Genomic DNA, 8,571 nt, shown 5'->3' with positions numbered 1-8,571 from the left:
CGACTGCATCCTTATGTAATACATGTATCACTAGCCACTTTAACTATGCCACTTGGTTTACATACTCATCTCATATGTATATACTGTACTCGATATCATCTACTGTATCTTGCCTATGCTGCTCTGTACCATCACTCATTCATATATCCTTATGTACATATTCTTTATCCCCTTACATTGTGTATAAGACAGTAGTTTTTTTGGGAATTGTTAGTTAGATTACTTGTTCGTTATTACTGCATTGTCGGAACTAGAAGCACAAGCATTTCGCTACACTCGCATTAACATCTGCTAACCATGTGTATGTGACAAATAAATTTGATTTGATTTGATTTGATTTAGTACAGATGGGTTATATTATAGCTGGGTTATCATACAGATGGGTTATCATATAGCTGGGTTATCATACAGATGGGTTATCATATAGCTTGGTTATCATACAGCTGGGTTATCATATAGCTGGGTATTCATACAGATGGGTTATCATATAGCTGGGTTATCATATAGCTGGGTTATCATATAGCTGGGTTATCATACAGCTGGGTATTCATACAGCTGGGTTATCATATACTGTAGCTCCATCATCCCTATATATCTAACTCTATCATTCACAGGTGCACCTCCATCACTCGGTTGCCATGGTTATCACCGTTCTACAGACGCCCCGGCATATTGGTGTCTGTCTGATGCTTAATGCCAAGTCTTTCTGAACGGTGGCTATTGACTGTTTGATCAAATGTACGCTATAGTGGCCTGGAAATACGATGACATAGCAACAGTAGACAAATATTTAGTAGGGAAACAACTTTTCCATCATTATGACGTCGTGAAGTTTACTTTAGAGAGACGGCGAAGTTGCCATCAGCTAGCGAAGTTCGTCAGAAAAAGCAAGCGATGCTAACGTTAGCCAGCTCCATTTTTTGGTGATCTCCCTTCAATCTCAGCCAGCTAGCTAAAGTTATAATGAATCTAAAGTCAATCTGGAGACATCACATTGATGACAAAAGCTTGTCCACCTAATTATTTGCCTCCTTTTGAAATGTCACTGTGTTTCCAAGACGCAGTAACGCACAATAAGAAAAAACATCTTAATGAGCACCCATTGGGACGGCATTGAGTAGAACGCTCAGCTGGGCATCAGTCCTACAACGGAGGTTCAAAACAACGTTGTGACAAAACCTGCAACTCGTGAATAGTCAGGAGAGCAGCAGTGGATGTGAGTTTCTGTTTACTTCAGGGAGAAGTTTCACTGAGCTCCTGGATGACACATGTAGATGTTACAGTGGATGTGAGTTTCTGTTTCCTTCAGGGAGAAGCTTCACTGAGCTCCTGGATGACACATGTAGATGTTACAGTGGATGTGAGTTTATGTTTCCTTCAGGGAGAAGCTTCACTGAGCTCCTGGATGACACATGTAGATGTTACAGTGGATGTGAGTTTCTGTTTACTTCAGGGAGAAGCTTCACTGGATGACACATCTAGATGTTACAGTGGATGTGAGTTTCTGTTTACTTCAGGGAGAAGCTTCACTGAGCTCCTGGATGACACATGTAGATGTTACAGTGGATGTGAGTTTCTGTTTCCTTCAGGGAGAAGCTTCACTGAGCTCCTGGATGACACATGTAGATGTTACAGTGGATGTGAGTTTCTGTTTACTTCAGGGAGAAGCTTCACTGGATGACACATCTAGATGTTACAGTGGATGTGAGTTTCTGTTTACTTCAGGGAGAAGCTTCACTGAGCTCCTGGGTGACACATCTAGATGTTACTGTGGATATCAGTGTCTGTTTCCTTCAGGACGAAGCTTCACTGAGCTCCTGGATGACACATCTAGATGTTACAGTGGATATGAGTGTCTGTTTCCTTCAGGGAGAAGCTTCACTGAGCTCCTGGATGACACATCTAGATGTTACAGTGGATATGAGTGTCTGTTTCCTTCAGGGAGAAGCTTCACTGAGCTCCTGGATGACACATCTAGATGTTACATTCAGAAAGTATTCAGACCCCTTCTCTATTTACACATTTTGTTACATTACAGCCTTAATTCTAAAATGGATTAAATTATTTTGTTTTTCCTCATCAATATACCCACAATACCCTGTAATGACAAAGCGAAAACAGGTTTTTAGATATTTGTTTCTAATGTATTAAAAATAATAAAACAGAAATGCCTTATTTACATATTCAGACTCTATTAGACTAGACAGCTCAGTTACATCCTGTTTCCATTCATCATCCTTCAGATGTTTCTACAACTTATTTACATCAGTATTCAGACTCTATTAGACTAGACATTCAGCTCAGTTACATCCTGTTTCCATTCATCATCCTTGAGATGTTTCTACAACTTATTTACATCAGTATTCAGACTCTATTAGACTAGACAGCTCAGTTACATCCTGTTTCCATTCATCATCCTTCAGATGTTTCTACAACTTATTTACATCAGTATTCAGACTCTATTAGACTAGACAGCTCAGTTACATCCTGTTTCCATTCATCATCCTTCAGATGTTTCTACAACTTATTTACATCAGTATTCAGACTCTATTAGACTAGACATTCAGCTCAGTTACATCCTGTTTCCATTCATCATCCTTCAGATGTTTCTACAACTTATTTACATCAGTATTCAGACTCTATTAGACTAGACATTCAGCTCAGTTACATCCTGTTTCCATTCATCATCCTTCAGATGTTTCTACAACTTGTTTACATCAGTATTCAGACTCTATTAGACTAGACATTCAGCTCAGTTACATCCTGTTTCCATTCATCATCCTTCAGATGTTTCTACAACTTATTTCCATCAGTATTCAGACTCTATGAGACTAGACATTCAGCTCAGTTACATCCTGTTTCCATTCATCATCCTTGAGATGTTTCTACAACTTATTTACATCAGTATTCAGACTCTATTAGACTCGACATTCAGCTCAGTTACATCCTGTTTCCATTCATCATCCTTGAGATGTTTCTACAACTTATTTACATCAGTATTCAGACTCTATTAGACTAGACAGCTCAGTTACATCCTGTTTCCATTCATCATCCTTCAGATGTTTCTACAACTTATTTACATCAGTATTCAGACTCTATTAGACTAGACATTCAGCTCAGTTACATCCTGTTTCCATTCATCATCCTTCAGATGTTTCTACAACTTGGAGTCCACCTGTGGTAAATTCAATTGATTGGACATGATTTGGCACACACCTGTCTATATAAGGTCCCACAGTTGACAGTGCGTGTCAGAGCATTAACCAAGCCATGAGGTCAAAGGAAGTGTCTGTAGAGCTCCGAGACAGGATTGTGTAGATGCACAGATCTGGGGAAGGGTACAAAAACATTTCTGCAGCATTGAATGTCCCCAAGAACACAGTGGCCTCCATCATTCTTAAATGGAAGAAGTTTGGAACCACCAAGACTCTTCCTGGAGCTGGCCGCCAGTACAAAATGAACTGAGCAATCGGGGGAGAAGGGCCTTGGTCAGGGAGGTGACCAAGAACCCGATGGTCACTCTAACAGAGCTCCAGAGTTCCTCTGTGGAGATGGGAGAACCTTCCAGAAGGACAACCATCTCTGCAGCACTCCACCAATCAGGCCTTCATGGTAGAGTGGCCAGACGGAAGCCACTGCTCAGAAGAAGGCACATGACAGGTCGCTTGTAGTTTGCCAAAATGCACCTAAAGGACTCTCAGACCATGAGAAACAAGATTCTCTGGTCTGATGAAACCAAGATTGAACTCTTTGGCCTGAATGCCAAGCGTCACGTCTGGAGGAAACCTGGCACCCTCCCTACGGTGAAGCATAGTGATGGCAGCAAAATGCTGTGAGGATGTTTTTCAGTGGCAGGGACTGGGAGACTAGTCCGGATCGAGAGAAAGATGAACGAAGCAAAGTACAGAGAGATCCTTGATGAAAACCTACTCCAGAGCACTCAGGACCTCAGACTGGGGTGAAGGTTCACCTTCCAACAGGACAACAACCCTAAGTACACAGCCAAGACAGCGCAGGAGTGGCTTGGGACAAGTCTCTGAATGTCCTTGAGTGTCCCAGCCAGAGCCCAGACTTGAACCCGATTGAACATCTCTGGAGAGACCTGAAAATAGCTGTGCAGCGATGCTCCCCATCCAACCTGACAGAGCTTGAGAGGATCTGCAGAGTAGAATGGGATAAACTCCTCAAATACAGGTGAGCCAAGCTTATAGCTTCATACCCAAGAAGACTTGAGGCTGTAATCGCTGCCAAAGGTGCTTCAACAAAGTACTGAGTAAAGGATCTGAATACTTTTTACATTTCTGTTAGATTTTTTTATACATTTGCAAAAATGTCTAAAAATGTGTTTTTGCTTTGTAATTATGGGGTATCGTGTGTAGATTGAGAATTTAATCCATTTCAGAATAAGGCTGTAACGTAACAAAATGTGAGAACAGTCAAAGGGTCTGAATACTTTCCCAATGCACTGTGTCAATACATCAGTAGTGTGTATGGTGGAAAATGATCATGTGGACTGTGTATGATAGCTGTGTTTGTGTGTGTGTGTGTGTGTGTGTGTCTGTGTGTGTGTGTATGTATGTGTGTGTGTGTGTGTGTCTCTGTCTATCTCTCTCTTACTGTCTCTCTGTCTCTCTCTCTCTCTCTGTCTCTCTCTCTTCCCCCTCCCCCTGGCTGTCATGTCTCTCAGTGGTTGGTCCCTCTGCTAGGTGACATCCGTCAGCGTTGTCGTGGAGACGGGAGCAGCCTGTGTCACAGCTAATGGGCCGTGACTGCCAACCAATTAAAGACTCTCCAGCTAATTCACAAACGGTACCCTATTCCCTATATAGTACACTAGCTGTTGACCAGAGCCCTATACCCCATTGGCCCTGGTAGATAGTAGTGCACTATAAAGGGAAGAGGATACCATTTGGGACAGAGCCCCCCACCCTGCCCCACCCTCACCACTAGCAGGACATCTCTCTCTCCTCTCCTGCATTCTACTCCATCCATCCCCCTGATGTTTCACCCCCCCCCCTCTCTCTCTCCCTCTCTCTCTCTTTCTCTCTCTGCTTTTCAAGTCCCTTCATCTCCTCCTCTTCTCTTTCCCTCACCATCTCTCCAACCCTCCCTACCTCTTGAGCTACTAGGATTTCCCCCCTTCTGCTTTCTCCCTCTACTGTCCTCTCTCCTCTTTCCTCTCTCCTCTTTCCTCCCTCTACTGTCCTATCTCCTCTTTCCTCTCTCCTCTTTCCTCCCTCTACCGTCCTCTCTCCTCTTTCCTCTCTCCTCTCTCCTCTCCTCTTTCCTCTCTCCTCTTTCCTCCCTCTACTGTCCTCTCTCCTCTTTCCTCTCTCCTCTCTCCTCTCCTCTTTCCTCTCTCCTCTTTCCTCTCTCCTCTTTCCTCCCTCTACTGTCCTCTCTCCTCTTTCCTCTCTCCTCTCTCCTCCCTCTACTGTCCTCTCTCCTCTTTCCTCTCTCCTCTTTCCTCCCTCTACTGTCCTCTCTCCTCTTTCCTCTCTCCTCTCTCCTCTTTCCTCTCTCCTCTTTCCTCTCTCCTCTTTCCTCTCTCCTCTTTCCTCTCTCCTCTTTCCTCCCTCTACTGTCCTCTCTCCTCTCTCCTCTCTCCTCTTCCTCTCTCCTCTTTCCTCTCTCCTCTTTCCTCTCTCCTCTTTCCTCCCTCTACTGTCCTCTCTCCTCTTTCCTCTCTCCTCTTTCCTCTCTCCTCTTTCCTCTCTCCTCTTTCCTCTCTCCTCTTTCCTCCCTCTACTGTCCTCTCTCCTCTTTCCTCTCTCCTCTTTCCTCTCTCCTCTTTCCTCTCTCCTCTCTTCTTTCTCTCTCTCAATTAAATTACATTTCAATTTAAGGGCTTTATTGGCATGGGAATATGTTTACATTGCCAAAGCAAGTGAAGTAGATAATAAACAAAAGTGAAATAAACAATGAATAGGAACAGTAAACATTACACTCACAGAAGTTCCAAAAGAATAAAGACATTACAAATGTCATCTCCCTGTCCTCTCTCCTATCTCTCTCCTCTCTGCTCTCTCTCTTCTCTCACTCCTCTCCCGTCCTCTCTCCTCTCCCTGTCCTCTCTCCTATCTCTCTCCTCTCTGCTCTCTCTCTTCTCTCACTCCTCTCCCTGTCCTCTCTCCTCTCCCTGTCCTCTCTCCTATCTCTCTCCTCTCTGCTCTCTCTCTTCTCTCACTCCTCTCCCGTCCTCTCTCCTCTCCCTGTCCTCTCTCCTATCTCTCTCCTCTCTGCTCTCTCTCTTCTCTCACTCCTCTCCCATCCTCTCTCCTCTCCCTGTCCTCTCTCCTATCTCTCTCCTCTCTGCTCTCTCTCTTCTCTCACTCCTCTCCCATCCTCTCTCCTCTCCCTGTCCTCTCTCCTATCTCTCTCCTCTCTGCTCTCTCTCTTCTCTCACTCCTCTCCCATCCTCTCTCCTCTCCCTGTCCTCTCTCCTCTTCTCTCAACCCCTGAAAATGACAGAACCACATGGCAGTCAGGCAGACAGGGTCAGCAGAGCCTGGGGCTAGACCAGAGAGACCAGAGAGACCAGAGAGACCAGAGAAAGACCAGGGACACAGTGTTTGGACTGGACACTGCACTGCTGAGGTGGTGAGGTAGAGAGAGGATGGCCTTGTCTTTCCAGTAGACTGAACATTATAAAGCTGAGTGAACAGGGAACAAACACACACACACACACACACACACACACACACACACACACACACACACACACACACACACCGTCCAGTGAGCATATAGACATAAGTGATACGACCACCAAAACAGACATGCAGAAGTTGACTTTACACACATCCAACACTAAAGTGTTCACACACACACACACACACACACACACACACACACACACACACACACACACACACACACACACACACACACACACACACACACACCCAACACTAAAGTGTTCACACACACACACACACACACACACACCCAACACTAAAGTGTTCACACACACACTAAAAGCCTCCTCTGAAAGCTCAGCCATGCTGGCTGCAGTGAGACAGACACATATAGATGTCTTGTGACTGCTGTTAACCCACGTCTCAGTAAGCATAGCTCAATGTAAACTCCACACTCTACAATACCTCCCTTCTGGTGAAAATATCATCCCGGCTCTCACGCACACGCGCGCGCGCACTCACACACACACACACACACGCACGCGCGCACGCACACACACACACACACACACACACACACACGCACGCCCGCACGCACGCACGCACGCACGCACACACACACACACACAGGTGCGAATGGATGGAGGGTATCAGTGGATAACAGAATCAGAATCATTCTGGAAGACTGAGAAATCTGTCCATTTGGAATAGTCCATCAATCCACAAGGTGGAATTCTGTCCAGTTGGACTAGTCCATCAATCCACAAGGTGGAATTCTGTCCAGTTGGACTAGTCCATCATTCCACAAGGTGGAATTCTGTCCAGTTGGACTAGTCCATCAATCCACAAGGTGGAATTCTGTCCAGTTGGACTAGTCCATCATTCCACAAGGTGGAATTCTGTCCAGTTGGACTAGTCCATCATTCCACAAGGTGGAATTCTGTCCAGTTGGACTAGTCCATCAATCCACAAGGTGGAATTCTGTCCAGTTGGACTAGTCCATCATTCCACAAGGTGGAATTCTGTCCAGTTGGACTAGTCCATCAATCCACAAGGTGGAATTCTGTCCAGTTGGACTAGTCCATCATTCCACAAGGTGGAATTCTGTCCAGTTGGACTAGTCCATCATTCCACAAGGTGGAATTCTGTCCAGTTGGACTAGTCCATCATTCCACAAGGTGGAATTCTGTCCAGTTGGACTAGTCCATCATTCCACAAGGTGGAATTCTGTCCAGTTGGACTAGTCCATCATTCCACAAGGTGGAATTCTGTCCAGTTGGACTAGTCCATCATTCCACAAGGTGGATCTCCTTCCTCTTTGTGTCTCAGTGAATGGTTCCTGCTCTCTGCTCCCCCCCCCCCCATCTCTCTCTAATGTAAGGGGTTTCATTGGCATGGAAAACATATGTTAACATTGCTAAAGCAAGTGAAATAAATAGTACAGTGAAATAAACAATCAAAATGAACAGTAAACATTACACTCAAGTTTCAAAGGAATAGACACATTTCAAATGTCATATTATATATATATACAGTGTTATAATGATGTGCAAATAGTTCAAGTACAAAAGGGAAAATAAATAAACATAAATATGGGTTGTATTTACAATGGTGTTTGTTCTTCACTGGTTGCCCTTTTCTCGTGGCAACAGGTCACAAATCTTGCTGCTGTGATGCAGACTGTGGAATTTCACCCAGTAGATATGGGAGTTCATCTAAATTGATTTGTTTTTGAATTCTTTGTGGATCTGTGTAATCTGAGGGAAATATGTCTCTCTAATATGGTCATACATTGGGCAGGAGGTTAGGAAGTGCAGTTCAGTTTCCACCTCATTTTGTGGGCAGTGAGCACATAGTCTGTCTTCTCTTGAGAGCCATGTCTGCCTACGGCGGCCTTTCTCAATAGCAAGGCTATGCTCACTGAGTCTGTACA

The sequence above is a fragment of the Oncorhynchus kisutch genome, unplaced genomic scaffold (genome assembly GCF_002021735.2).
Source record: "Oncorhynchus kisutch isolate 150728-3 unplaced genomic scaffold, Okis_V2 Okis09a-Okis19a_hom, whole genome shotgun sequence".
Classification (NCBI taxonomy): Eukaryota; Metazoa; Chordata; class Actinopteri; order Salmoniformes; family Salmonidae; genus Oncorhynchus; species Oncorhynchus kisutch.
Note: the sequence above shows the minus strand (reverse complement) of the source record.